This window comes from Eumetopias jubatus, unplaced genomic scaffold (assembly GCF_037043125.1).
Source record: "Eumetopias jubatus isolate StellerSeaLion01/CBP00866 unplaced genomic scaffold, mEumJub1_p1.0 scaffold_3, whole genome shotgun sequence".
NCBI classification, from domain to species: domain Eukaryota; kingdom Metazoa; phylum Chordata; class Mammalia; order Carnivora; family Otariidae; genus Eumetopias; species Eumetopias jubatus.
The window spans coordinates 56,183,053-56,198,855 of record NW_028274809.1 but is presented as its reverse complement, the minus strand read 5'-3'; the positions used below and the strand labels follow the sequence as shown (position 1 = coordinate 56,198,855).

Here is a 15,803-nt window from a genome sequence, read left to right as displayed (position 1 = left end):
TAATTCACCCAGATTTACTATTGATTCAGTGATCACATTGTGGTTGTTTTGGTATTGGTGGTGTTCTGAAACTATTGTGTTTGTAGTGTGAGAGAAAGCAAAAATGTTTATATATTGGTGTCACTGGGAACTGGGACTTTCGGCTTGGGTGAGAGCAGACACAAATGTAAGATCAATGAGATTAAGTAAAATTCTTCTAGTTCTGCAGATAAATCTGAGGTAGCAATTCCGATTCATAATGTGTTTTATGTTTAAAAAGTACTCATTTTCTAGTTCTGTCCACTGGAAAGGCCTGTAAATGATGACTAACCCAATGGCAGTGAGCACCCCTGGAACCTTAATTGTGTCTCTAAATACTATTCCCCACCAAAGGGACCAAGCCGCTTGGAAAGATGGCTAACTCCAGGCTGATTCCAGGCCTAATGAACTTCCAGGAAGTTCATTAAATGAGTCTGGAACATATATATATAATATATGAGTCTGTCATAACAGAAAGCAAGGAAGCTATGAAAAACTACTGGGGTTCTGCCCAAAGGATTTGGGTACCAGCTTACAGAGGATCTAACTGGTCAAAGAGTTGAGCATCACTGGGCTGATAAGTGCAATGGGTTGAAACATATCAAGTATATTCAAATTCTTAAGTTCAGTATGATACCAAAAAATTAGACTCACCTTTAGAGGATACTAAGGAACCAGTCATTGTGCTACAAAAACAAAACAACCAAACCAACCAAACAAACAAACAAATACCTGGTCTCAGAGTAACCAGAGTGTCAAGGGGAAACTTCTTTATAGAAGTTTTCCAGCTAACGAATGAATAAAGACCAATAGAATCGGGATATCACCATTTTGCCACCTCCGAATGAGTTAGTAGATCTGAGCGCTGACCACCAATGGCTGCTCAGATCACCAAAGAGAGAAAATCAGACATTATGTACCTCCTAATAGAAGTACAAAACCCTGTATAAGAAATATCCTTGACAAAATAATTGAACCTGAATCATATCAAGCCTCTACATCTAACTGCCAATTTAGAGCTTACAGTGACAGAGTAATACAATAAATAGGGACACAGTCAGCAAAATCCAGACTGTTGGAAACTCCAAGACAAACAGTCAGTTTCTTCAACCATAACAACAAAAATTGCAAGGGAAAAAAAAAGAGAGAGAGAGAGGATAGGGAGATATATAAATTTTTTGACATATAAATGTATTTATTTGATCATATTTTAAAAGGCAGGGTAGAATCACACCCATTTTTTTAAATAGTATCCCTGTAAACAGATGGAAATTCAGAGCTATTAGTTTTCTTCAGAAATTTCTGAAGATTGAACATTAGCAGCCTCGAAGCCTTTTCCTTCCCCTCTAGGCTCTCCCACACTTGGGGGCGGGGCGGGGGGGGAAGAGGTTGGTGACAACTGACAATTGACATTAAATAAATAGCATATGGTTGAGCTTGCCAAACTCTCTAACCCCTCTCATAGGCAACAGGGTGACTTGGCTTATTATTGAACTAAAGTCATAGAGTAAGCAAGTGGGCTTATCAAACAGAGAATTGAGGGAAGTTTCCATTGTAGATAATTTCCAAAGGTAGGAATGGATGATCTCAGAGCTTAATTCTTCAGTCCTTTCTTTTGCTGCCCAGAGTGAGGTATACTATCAGTGGTGCTCAGATCCTTGGTTCATTGAGACATCAGTGTAATGTGCTCAGTTCCTTTGATTAAAATGTGTTGTAAAAGCCATCTCTGGGTAGGGAAGAGAAGTTAGTTATTACAATGATGGTACTATACAAGGAAAACCAAAGCAGCAAACACCAGGCAGTGTCCTTTTCCTCTTGAACTTCAGTGATCAGCTTCACAGTCTAAGCAAACTCAACTGGAAGAGCAGATGATGAGGTCAGAAACATGAGGAAAACTTCATCCAGATTTGTGGACCACCTCAATCTTCTTGGATCCACCACCATCCACAAGGCATCCTTACCTTTATAGTCAAGATAGTTATGGGGGATTGAAGGGTTGAGAATCCAGTTTTTGACCAGGGCGGTAAAATGGCATACATAGGTGATCCTTTTGAGGTATACCCTAGATGCTGTGTTCTTTTCCCATTGCACCTTTCATGGTTTAGATGCTTAAATGGCCTCCCCATTGATGCTCAACCACTTCCCAGCAGCAAGAAGCCTTTCTTAGAAGATGGGAACAATCGGTCCATCTTTAGTTGGTTCAACATTGAGAAGATAGTTGCCTCCCAAACCTATTGTCTAAACCAGTTCTGAAATTATTTCAGATTCACTTGCGATGTCAGACAAGGCCCTGTTACAATGATAATCGCAGGATGCCCTGTGGATGGTGGCGCTTGCCTCCCACTTATGATCTAGTGACCTCCCTGGCTTGAATTTGTCTTGACAGTTGAAGTATCATCCATGTTAACAGGAGCATTTCCAACCCCATAGGTCATTTCCCTTCATCCTTGACAGAACTATCACTGAAGAGCCAAGAAAGAAAATTTGTAGAGTTCCAATAAGTATCAGAACATTCTCATTCTCCATCAGGCCAACAGGTCAGGTCCCTGTTAACAAGGCCAGATAGCTCTGGCATGGTTTTCACACTGACAAAATGCTGTGTTTTGAAGCCATTTTTCTTATCAAGTGGAGAGTGGATGGAGCCATTCTAAGAGTGAGTGAAAGACCCCATAGCATATGTTCCTCTTCCGGACAGCTGTTCCCAACCCATCAGCTCAGCAGAACACGATGGGGATGGGGTCCCAGGTCCTCAGAGTTCCGGCTCCAAAACATAGGACTTGGCTAGTTGGTGAAGGCTTTGTGATACTTTGTGGTCAGGACTACCCACTGGCTCTGGGGCCTGGATGAGTTCAGCCCGCCCGTGGGGGTGGAAGAGTTACAAGGGCTATTGTGGCCTCAAGTCCGAGCAGCTGCAGCCAGCCTGGTAGTTGTCGCGCCTGAGGCTCTGGTCCTGGGGCAGCTCCTCGCCCATCCAGTGCACCCATTTCACGCGGCGCCCCAGGCCGGCTTTGAGAACACGCCCCTAGGGCACTAACTCCCCAAACTTTGCCTCACCCAACCAATCCAGAGTCGAGACTGGGCCACTTCAGGCTGTAGCAGTTCCCGGCCCACATTGAGCCCCGAGGACTCCCCTGGCGCCAATACCTGTCAATTAAGAGAGACTTTTAATTCATTAAATCCTAATGAATGGACCTTGTGTGGAACCTGACCCAAGCAAAGCAAATACTTTGTTATGTTCTGTTTTGTTTGAAGGAAAACAGGATCGGTAGGGCATTCCTAGAAGGAAATCTGAAAGAATGGAGAGTCTTGGGGTAAGAGAGGTTGGGAAGAGCGGGGGTGCAGGCCGAGGAGGCGAATGTGGGACCTCCTCGCGGCCCATACTCATCTCAACCTCATTTAGCTCTCGTCTCTAATTAGGCCCTCAGCGAAATGTTTTGGTTTAAGTAGAATCTTAGAATAGGGATCCAGAAAAAGACCAGCTCTGTTCAACCATGCCCTCCATTTCAACTAGAGATAAAACAGGAGAGAAAGGAGACATATCTCCAAATTCAATTCTATCTTCAGTTATGCTTTACAGAGAACTTATGTCATTCACAAAAGAGATGTAGCTTCCTCAGGGGAGACAGCAGGTGTACATTTTCTCTCAAGGTTATTTAATTGCTGTCAGGAAGACATACGATTAACAAAACCAAATGCTGGAAATACAAAGTATAGACAATTTTAAAGTTGTTTATATAGTTGATTACAGTATAACATACAATGTGTTTATATGTCATAAACCTGCCTATCACAAACTGTTTCCACACCTGTGCATCTGCATTAAACAGCCCACCGCTTAGCTGTGCATAAATCCCCTGCTGAGAGAATGGCCAGCACCCAGCAGAACGTAGCTTCCCCTAATGGCCTCTCAGTTACCTTCTACACACCAGCTTGGCACCAGTGAAGCTGAGGCCTAAGGCCTGCTGACCTGTAGCATCCTCTGTTGTGGTGAGAGCCCTCTGAGCTCCACAAAAGGAGACCAGCCTGAAAATGACAGGCCTTTAGGGGTTCCTCACTGTCTTTTACAGCATTGCTATTCAAAACGGGGCCTGCTGTTGCAAACTTGGTTACCGTGCAGAGATGAGACAAGCATAGAATCAAGAGAAAGTATTTAAAATGTTGAGAGCCATTTGGCAGGATGAGTTTATGTCTGTTGAATCTAATAAAAAATGGGACTTGAATTTTGTTTATATTGTTTTTTTTATTCCATTTTCAGTTATTTTTATCCCCCTTCCAAAATATCAGGCTGTGACAGATTGGAAATTAAAAAAAACAAAAACAAAAACAAAAACAAAACCCTTATCTTTCACTATACATAATTGGAGAAGCACTGCCTTAAGAGTGATGGCCCCCACACACGCCGTATCCCAAAGCTTCCCCTTGACACTCTGACAGTTCTAAGAGGTAGCCAATGGCAAAAATGTGGACCTAGGAAGATGGACTTCCCAAAGAGTCAAAGAGTCACTCATAGGTGAGAAGCAAGCATGTAATCTGCACAGGTGTTAGGTCCACACCAGGAGTTGGTAGATCTCATGACACCAGCCTAGTTGATCCCTGGTCACAGCATAACCCTTAGTCTTTCCAACAGTACCAGTAGTGTAGTAATGGCAGAAACAGTAGCTGTCAAGACTTACATAGGACTTAACTGTGGTGCAGCTCCTGTCCTAAAAGCTCTAGGTATACCAGATGACAAGTGGTTCCTGTCTTTGGAGTGACATGTATGCACACCTATACATGTACACTGGGAAGCATAGCATCAAGTCGTTTACAGTGATTCCTTATATGGCCCTGAAAATTTGCTAATGACTGACTTCTTATTCGGGTATTTCAAGACATCATGACAAATATACTAGACACTTATTAAAAGAATAGAAAAATAATGCCCAGGAAATAAGAGTTTTGTGTTCAGATATTGGTTATAGAGCTCAGCTGGGGAAAAAAAATTTAACACAGAAACAGCATTCCATCTTGGAAAATATGGGGATAGTTGGAACTATGTTTTTTTATTTTCTGTTGTTGCACTTGGAAATTCTCAGGTAGGAAAACAGAGATTCACAAAATACACGTAAGAGGCAAAGACAACAACACAACAAAACTTGCTTCACAGCACAGAGACGTTATCTAGTACCAAGTTTTTCATTTACTAGTTTTCTCCCCCCAGATAGGTTGTAAGACTGAGGCACAGTTCAGATATTTCTGTACTCCTTGCCCCTTGTTGAGGTTTAATAAATGTTCAAATTTTATGAAGTCTGTATTTCACAAACAGAATCTATTTGCCCTTGAAGAATGAGCCTTCGTAGACTCTGTGTAAGGGCAAATGTATTCTGCCCTCTCCTGTGATCTCTGCCATATCCAAAGCTACCCCACTGCTGTTGGCAGCCAGATTCCCTACTTGGCTTTGGGGTGGTCAAAATAAGTTAATCACACACAGATTTTCAGTACATCGTTGTAGGGAGGGATCAAGGAGTTCACCCTGAGGAAACCTAAGCAGGGGAAACGTTAGCTTCTCCCTCATGTTTCCATGGCCTTTGTCCTTCCTTGGATTCTGGGGACATTCTGAGGCTCAACTTCGTGGGGTTAACGGATGTTCCCAAACCAACACGAGCAGGCATGGAGATGTTTTCTCCCAACTGACTAAAATCTCTTCTTCTCCCCACCATTTTAAAACCCAAATGGTAATGCTAAAGCCCAATCAATATTCATTGGAAGCCCATAACATTCCAGAGCCATGATTCCTGCCCCTAATTAACCATGAATCTCAAGAGACTCTTCTCCACATTAACTCTGTGTGCCCTTCGAGATGAGGTCATGGGTGTAGGCATCCTCCTGAAGGTAGAGAAGAGAAAGAGCGAGCCTCCAAGGCAACTCGGTGAAAGACACAAGGTGAATTAGTGAAAAGACAAGAAGAGAAGGGTATCTGTTACTTAGTGGGGATGTTTCCAGGAGAGAATGTCCCAACTCGTTTCATTGTGTTATTTCTCATGTGTCTATAGTAACAAGAAGTAGGCATTATAAAATGCCTTCAGATAATTGTTGGGGTGCCTGGTTGGTTCAGCGGGTGGAAGGAGTGACTCTTGTTCTCGGGGCCATGAGTTGGAGCCCTGCGTTGGGTGTAAAGATTACTTAAAAAATAAAGCATTTAAAAAAAAAAATTGTCATTTTACCTTCCCAACAAAGTAATGAGAAAGATATTAGGATCTCCATTTTATAGCTAAGGACACCAAAACTCAGGAAGAATAAGTCTTCGTCCCCGCAGTCATACATATTAGAGCAGAGCCAGGACCTTAATTGAAGTCCTTTGCCTCTAAGCTCAGGGCTCTCTTACCATCACAGATGCCTTTATGGTCTTTTCCTGGATTTAACATTTCCCAAACTGAATTCCCAATTATTCCTCCAAATCTTTCCTCTCTCAACGTCTGTATAAGTCTGGGAGTCATCTTTTGACACTTCATTCACTCACTTTCCCAAATCCAACCCATCACCAAATTATGGCAATTTCACATCCAAATACCCCTCTTGCTACTTCTAGCTCCACCACATGGTTCAAGGACTCCAATCACTTATTTATAAATGCACATCGAAGTGGAATGTGTCCAATTAAGAATATTACCAGGAAGACAGAGTACTTGGGAGATAAGCTAGATTTCCTTTTAAAAATAAGATTTTGAGGGGCGCTTGGGTGACTGAATCCGTTAAGCGTCTGACTCTTGATTTTGGCTCAGGTCGTGATCTCAGGGTTGGGTTCTGTGCTTAGCAGGGAGTCTGCTTTTTTCCCTCTCCCTCTACTCCTCCCTCCTACTGGAGCGCACACTCACTCTCTGTCTCTCTCTCTCTAGAATAAATAAATAATTTTTTTTTAAAACAATAAGGTTTTGAGAGGTTTCTTCAAAAGAAAATAATTGAGGTTCACCATATTTGCTTGGATATATTGGGAAGTATTAGTTGTAGTCATGGTCATATCTTTTCTTTTTTTTAAAGGTTTTATTTATTTACTTTAGAGAGAGAGAGCATGCAGGAGCAGAGGTGGGAAGGCACAGAGGGGGAGGAGCAAAGAGGGAGGAGCAGAGGGAAAGAGAATCTGAAGGGGACTCCGTGCTGAGCCTGAGCACGGAGCTGGATGCGGAGGTGGGTCTGGATCTCATCACTGGGAGATCATGACCTGAGCTAAAACCGAGAGTCAGATGCTCAGCAGACTGAGCCACCCAGGCACCCCCATCATGGTCGTATCTTAAGTTTGTATTTTAACTTCTCTAAATGCAATTGAAATCCTTTCGGGAACAAATCAGAGTTTCAGTGAAATGCACTGCGATTTAATAACAAAAGAAACTAATGCTTTAGATGATCGAGTTTTCCTCTCACAATCAGACTCTGAAAGCTGGCCAAACAAATGTTCTTATAATTTTACAGATTGAAAAAACTGAGGTACCGAGAAGCAAAGTGATTTGCCCAGGGTCACACAACAAGACTAAGATCTGGAATACCCCCGCCCATTTAAGTGTTCTTTTCCTGTAGGTTCTGCTAGCCTCTCGGACGCATTCTGTCCTCATAGTTTAATGCTAAGATGACCCAAAAATAAAAAGCAATCTAGGAAATTCAAAGAGTTCGCAGAAGTCTGTGGCACATACACTGTGGCCCAGATACCATAGCTTTTCTTCTGTTGTTGTTCTAGACACAGTGTGTGTGCCCCAGAAAATCAAAAGCAAAGACCTTAGCCAGAAATTTTCCTAAAGGACAAGAGTATTAAAAATAACTATAGCTACAATAATTTGATAATGAATACACAATATAAAAAGAGGTAAACTGTGACATCAGAAATGTAAAAGGGTAGAGTTTTTCGTATGCAATCCAAGTTTTGTTGTTAAGGTAAAATAGACTGTTATATCTATAAAGTGTTTTATGTAAGCCTCATGATAACCACCAAGCAAAAACCTCCAGTACGTTCACAAAAGACAAAGAGAAGGGAACTAAAGCAGCACACTATGCAAAATCATCAGTTCACAAAGGAAGGCAGCAAGGGAGGAAGAAAGGAACAAAGGGACTAAAAAGCAACCAAAAAACAGTAAGATACCATTAGTAAATCCTTACCTATCAATAAGTATTCTAATGTAAGTGGATTAAATCTTCCAGTCAAAAGGCATTCAGTAGCTGGATGGATAAAGAGACAAGACCCAACTATATGCTGCCTATAAGAGACAACCTTCATACCACCCAGAGTCATCTATAAATCCAGTGCGATCCCTATCAAAATCCTATTGACATTTTTCAAGAAATAGAAAAAACAATCCTAAAATTCACGTGAAACTATAAAAGATCCTGAATGCCCAAAGTAATGTTGAGGGGGACGAAGAACAAAGCTGAAGGCATGACACTTCTGATTTCAAATGAGATTACAAAGCTTTAGTAATCAAAACAGTATGGCACTTGCAAAAAGACAGACACACAGATCAACGGAATAGAACAGAGAGCCAGAGATGAACTCCTGCGTATATAGTCCACTAATATTTGATAAGGGAGCCAAGAATATTTAATGTGGAAAGGATAGTCTCTTTAATAAAGGGTGCTGGGAAAACTAAGATAACCACACGCGGGAGAATGAAACTGGGCCCCTACCTTACACCATACACAAAGATTAACTCAAAATGAAGTAAAGACTTAAAACAGAAGAACCAAAACCATGAAACTCCGAGAGGAAAGTACAGGGGAAAACCTCCTTGATACTGGTCACGGCAACAATTTTTTGGATATGACACCACAAGTACAAGCAACAAATGCAAAACTTAAAACCGGGACTACATCAAACTAAAAAGCTTCTGCACAGCAAGAGAAACAACCAACAAAATGAAAAGGCAACCTGTGAAATGGGAGAAAATACCTGCAAATCATATATCTAATAAGGGGTTAAAATCCAAAAGATATAAAGAACTTATATAATTCAATAACAAAACAAAACAAAAATCCAATTTAAAATGGGCAGAGGCACTGAATAGATATTTTTCCGAAAAAGATACACAAACAGCACATGAAAAGATGCTCGATATCACTAATCATCAGGAAAATGCAAATGGAAACTAAAAGGAGCTATCGCCTCACACCTTTAGATGGCTATCATCAAAAAGACAAGAAATAACAAGTGTTGGTGAGGATGGGGAAAGAGGGGAAACTTTGTGCCCCATTGGTGGGAATGTAAATGAATACGGTCACTATGGAAGACAGTATAGAGGTCTCTCAAAAAAATAAAAATAGACCTACATGTGATCCAGCAATCCCACTGCAGGGTATGCATTCAAAGGAAATGAAAATCGGGTTCAAAAAGATATCTGCACTCCCATGTCAGCTGCAGCACTATCCACAGTAGTCAAGACATGAAAACAACCTAAGTGTTCGTCAAAGTATGAATGGATAAAGGTGTGGTGTGTGTATATATACATAATATATACCATACACGGTGGAATACTGCTCAGCTAAGAGAGAGGAAGAAATCCTCCCTTTGTAAAAAACATGGATGAACCCTGAGGGCATTATTCTAAGTGAAATAAATCAAACGGAGAAAGAGAAAGACAAATACTGCATGCTATCACTTACATGCAGAATCTTTAAAAATGTCATAGACACAGAGAGTAGGATGGTGGTCACCAGGGGCTGGGGCAGGGCGAAATAGAAAGATGTTGGTCAAAGGGTACAAACTTGCAGTTACAAGATGACTAAGTTTGGGGGATCTGATGTTCAGCCTGCTGATCATAGTTAACCATCCTGTAGCATGTACTTGAAAGCTGCTTAGAGAGTAGATCTCACAGGCTGTCACCTCAGAAGAGATACGGCAATTATGTGACGTGACAGAGGTGTTCACCAATGCTCTGGTGGTGGTCATTTCCCAATAGGAGTATCTCAAACCAACATGTCACACACCTTAAGCTTATACAATCTTATATGTCAGTTATATCTCAATAAAGCTGGGGGAAAAAGATATTTCCTTTATCAGTAAAACAATTCTACCCGGAAAAACTCACTATGACCTATTTCTTTTCTTTTTTTTTTTTTTAAGATTTTATTTATTTATTTGACAGAGAGAGACACAGCGAGAGAGGGAACACAAGCAGGGGGAGTGGGAGAGGGAGAAGCCGGCTTCCCGGCGAGCAGGGACCCTGACGCGGGGCTCGATCCCAGGACCCTGGGACCATGACCCGAGCCGAAGGCAGACGCCCAACCATCTGAGCCACCCAGGCGCCCCACTATGACCTATTTCTGTAATACTCTCTTACACGCTGGTTCTTTTTGCACCGGATACAAATGCTTCATGAAGTGACTATTAACGTGACCGATCTCCTCCCTTCAAAATATCTTTTCAAAACATTGTTTTTTCTTATGGTTCTTCTTGGAATCAGAAGCCATATATTCTAAAGAAATTTAAGAAGCCATCTGAAGCAGTTTTTTTAAATTTACTGCTCGATATAGGTTGGATCGGGTCACTACAAAATGATATCTTTTTCGTCAGCACTCTGTAGCCTGCCTACGCAAAGTGTTTCTTTTCTCCCATGTCCATGTTGTTGAAAAACTTGCCATGGGCTTCCCAAAAGCTGGGTTTTCATGCTAAAGTACACTCCTACAAGTGCAAAGATAATAAGTTAAAAAAAAAATCTGTCAGTGATGTAGATGAAAATGAATGTTAGAGCAATTCCTGGGCAGCAGAGAAAGACTCCAGTGTTTACATAATCCCAGTATGCATGCGTGGCTTCTTCTCCATTTCCCTGCTAAACCTCATCTGGCTTTGCTCAAGACCTCAAATGCAGTGAATTCTAGGCAGCACCTAATATTTATTCATGCCATTGTCAAGAGCATCTTTGCAGTTCTTGCCAAGGTCTGTCGTTGAATATGTTTATCCAGCTGCATGGCAAAAACATAATACACAGTCATCATTTTACTCAGTCACCTACTCAATATTTTCTTCTATGATTAAATTAACTCATAAATATTGCACTTTTAATGCCAGAAAGCCATGGTTCATCCAGCCAGTTGAATACTTGTTTGTCCATTTTCTGGGCACTCAGTCACTGCATTATAGAGTTTGAAATAATGAAAAGCATTGCATTTACTTCACATGCACAAGAAACAGAGCAGGATCCTTCCATGAGCTCCTTTATTATGCAGTCGGAGGCCGTCGAAGAAATTTTGTAAGAAGCGATGAAGAACTGTAGGTAGGGGCTGTGTTGGAAATGGTTTGGGTGTTTGGGTGTATATGCACAATCTGTTCTGATTGCTCAATGGAAAGGACAGAAATGGCGGCTCTATTTGCAACTGGCACAATGTCTCGCTCCACCGAGGAGGATTTCAAATAAACACACACATCTTGGTCTTGCTTGTACTCAATTCATTACCAGACTGTGCTCATGAACCCTGAAGACACTTGCCATGTACTGTGCATTTTGAAACTTCTTTCTCTAAACATCCACACATGATCTGGTTGTTTAAAGCAGCCAACAGAAGGCCTCACACACTCATCTTCATAGTGAAGGGACTGCAGCGTAAGGGCAAGAGTCTGCCCTTGCCGTCGTCCCAGGCTAGCCCAGGTGACAGCAACGCAACACGCATCTACACAGATACCTGGCCCTGGAGGCAAGAGCCACGTACCACAGGACCCTTCTCAAATCACCTTCTGAATGAAATATTTATAGCTGGCACTGCAGGGCAGTTAGTTTTTCTAGAATTATATCCAAATTTGTGCTATCATTCTGGGAATAGCCTTGGTTAGCAATTGCTCATAATGTCAACGCTTTTGGAAACTTTTTACAGTCATTTTATTGTTTTTATTTCAAAAATAAAACTTAAAGGAGCTTGAAAAGTAGGTTTTTAGATGATCACACAATGGCCTGATTTCAGTGGTTTCAGTTCTGTGCATTTTACGTTATGTGCACCTACTGAAATTAACCAAAATTAATCCATATTTGAACAAAGACTGTGGATACAAATGAGCCCTAACTTCCTAGACTCCTCGGTGCAGTGCACTAGCTGAAGTGTTTGGAATGCATTGGCCCTGGGAGGAGAGGAAGTTATAGCAAACAACATATGGGCTTTAAAACTGGAACTATCCAAGACAGAACAAGAAAGCTATTTTCACTTTACTTGTTCCTTTTTTTTTCCTCCAGAAGATGAATTATTTCTAATCACATTTTATTTTCATCTTTAGAGCTGGATCCCAAAAGAGCCAGGTCGGTTTCAAACTGCTGGTGAGTTTGCAGCCCTGTCCAATGATTACCTAATGCATTTGTGTCATCTGCTTTCCTTGTTGTGTGAAAACACACTAAGGAAATGTGTAAGTGCACTGAATTGTTCCCAACTCTTTTATTCACCTTTCAGCATGCTAGTTCCTTCCCTTGGCATTGATATCATTATGCATTTGTCAAAGATAGACTGTCACTTTAGGGCCTCTATTATGTGCAAGAATTGGCAGCAAATTTTGCCACTGGGATTTGCTTATATCCTCTGTATGTTATTGTACTTCTTTGGCATTCAGTAAATTCCGTACACCCACTTCTTTGATGTTCATTCCAGCCCCTAAATGTGGAAACAATGACTGAAATTTTGGATCAAAGCATCCCGTTGATGGCAGGCAACACAGTTCTCTGCTAGTTCACTAAAACATAGAGTACCCCCCACCCCACCCCCCACACACAATCTAGACCAATAGTCCTCTAAGAACAGCCCTGGCTTCCCCAGTGCCAAGACACCAGAGGAAGTTAAAGAAAACAACTCCAAGGTTTTAAGAAAAAGAAAGAGTTTAAATAAGACAGCAAAACTGAAGCTCATGATCATTTTTAACCATAGAGAAAGCTAAGTACTGTTCAACTGGTCCGCCTATGTGTCCCCCCACCGCCCCCCCCACACACACACCCCCACACACTGGTCTAGTCTAATCTAGCACTTCTACTGAGCCCGGCTTTTTTCAGGTTTGAGAAGGTCTCTAGATCTCATTTCTGTATAACGTCAGCTACACTAGATGGCTCAGATTTTTTAAAATAAATTTTTAAAAGAAGGATTAAAGGGCCCATGAATTAAGGAATTATAAAAGTAATTGACAAAGAAAACCAGAACTACCAAAATTTCAGTGGGTTACTTTTGCAAACCAGAATTAGCTGTCTGGAACACATTTTCAGCGTTTGCTTTTGCTTTACTCCTGGGATGCCAGTGTAAATAATTACTTCATTCAATTTATTTCACAGGTCAGCTTTGACTCATAAAAGCATTAAAGCAGGTAACCCCCTAGGGATGTTGGGAAGACAGATGAGCAAATAGATATGAAACTGTTGTAAGCTCTTTGAGGGGGGAAAAAAAAGACACTTTATAAATCCAGGGTATTTTATGGTTATGTTTTCACTTCATTCCATTTGGTATCCAGAATGTGTTAGTTATAATTAATATACAATGTGGGGAACTATTATAAAAGTACCGTACTCCTTTTAAATATAGTGAAGAAGATAATTGTGTTTGGGGAATCTCATCCTGTATAAATTAGAAGAATTCCCAGTAGTGTGCTATAATTGAGAACTGGGCTGACTGCACCGAATGGAGAAGAGAGTCATCTTAGCATGGTAGCCGGTGCCCCATCAAAAGGCAGAGCGCCAAGGAGGTAACACGACAGCCCTTAAAATACCGGTTTCAGGTTGCCTACATGGAAAGTTTTTATGGCCAGACATATGCAACAGTGACATCCAGCGGTTGTAGAGATAATTACAAGTGTGTCTCATTTTAAAACATAAAATGGTCCATATTATAACCAAATACTCTGTATTGTCAAATGTTGCCTGGCCACAGTGTAAGTCAGTAATTCAGGCTAGAATGCCGGTGCAGCTAAATTTACTGTTTATTCACAAAGCAGTTCCCAAAGTCTGTTGTTCCATTATTATTATTTTCTTACTTTTTAATTTTACTAAAATTATCGTGGGTCTACTCTCCAAGGGTCTCTCTGACCCTCCTAAGCACACCTAGATATTTTTGCAAGCATAAGTGAGACTTTGTGCTACTGCAAACCCAGCAAAAATGGAAGCTACGACTTGACTCCTCTGTTAAATACTTCAGGGAAAGCATGTGTGACCCTGAATATTTTCATTGTTGTAGAATTGCTCTAAGAAATTCATTAAGATTTTTTCCAAGTTGTTGACGAAGAAGAGAAAGAAGGAGAGAGAAGAGAATAAAAGGAATGGAAAATAAAGGAGAGAAGGGAAAAAGAAAGGAAGGGAGGGAGGGAGGGAGGGAAGAGGAAAGGAGAAAGAAGAAAGAACAGGACTACCCGCTGGTCTTTAATAAGTTTTGGTAACAGGTCCATTAATATGATAATATATCTAAAGAGGGAATTCAAAGAGCTATTAGCCTCCCCCAGATTTTTTCATTTTAAATTGCATTCTTTCAACTGTCAGGCAACTAACTAAGATAAATAACAACAACAATAATAATTTTCACTTTTAAAAAATCCAAGAAGAGCCACTGCTGCTTGGAAGTACCTAGAACAGTGCCCCCCCCCGTAAGAGGATGCTTAAAAAGCACCCCCTCTGCCATGTTGGGAAAGAACTCGACAGAAGCCTGTTGGGGTCACTTGAGCCTCTAAATTATTTATGTCCACAGCAATGCTGAGCACATCAGGTGACTGCTTACCAACTTCTCAGGCGGCACGCCTTCAGAGAAACCATCATCTTGTGGAAAGCTGTTTCTCAACCTTAGACTCCCTTACGTTGGGACTTTTCTCTTCAACTGCCTGCCTCTTTAAAGCCCTCAAGATGGGAAGAACTTAAAGGGGCCCTCTTTCACTTCTCCTTTGTCATCTACCCACCTCCAATGAGAAAATCAAGGCAGAACTCCATAAAAAGTGCCAATTGCTCTTTAGCTAATCCACCCCCGTTGTGCCCAAATGGCGGAGAAGAAAGAACATCATAGAAACCGCGTTGCATTGAAGGAGCATGTGTGTGTGAAACCTGCGATGTGCATTAAGCAAAGATCGCTAGGACAGAGGGGTGGGGATGGTCTCTGCAAGGAAACTCTGGGAAATGATTCCCATTTGTGTCAGCGAGAGTTAGGGGAGATGCGTATTGAAACAGGGCAGGTAGCCAGGTCTGTTTGCTTTTCCAAGGCCTTTGAACTGCAAGCTGGCCTATCCCCGTTCTGAAGAAAAACAACGCCATGCTCCTATCACTGCTCTCACGGTACCCTCACTTGGAGATTCCCCGGCCCTGTTGCTTCTCCCAGAAACTTTCACAGCAGGGCTTTGGGGCTAATGCACTGGGAATGAATATGCCTAGGTCTCACCTCTCCTTGGAGTTGTGCAAGAATTTGGCCGGACCAGCTCTTATCTGGTGCACCCTGGAAGCCCAGTTCGATGATTTCTCGAGTCAAGTCCGCCGTCCCTCCAGAGTGAAGGTAGAACTTCCCCGTAGCATGCGGGGGCTTCCTGCACCAAGACTGCTTCAGCCACCGTATTACCAACTCCTGCCAGTCCGAGGAGCAAGAGGCTGGCATGAGGAATCAATTCCCTTCTTTTCTCCCTAAAGATAAAACCTGCCTCGCAAAGCTTTCTTCAGTGTTTCGGTACCAAAAAAAAAAAAAAAAAAAAAAAGCAGTTGCATGACATGCATACCCTTACCTCGCTTACAACTTTGGGTATAGTTTTACTGCAGTATATAATCTAATAATCCATTTAATTTCTTTAGAGAGATGTTTTATATATATACAGGTGGCATTTGGATGAAATCACATGCCATAAA

General features: G+C 41.5%; 1 pseudogene; it reads right to left on the bottom strand.

Moving 5' to 3' along the window:
- Positions 1-1,937: 1,937 nt before the first annotated feature.
- LOC114225041 (tissue alpha-L-fucosidase pseudogene) lies at positions 1,938-15,558 on the bottom strand (annotated as a pseudogene).
- Positions 15,559-15,803: the final 245 nt, after the last annotated feature.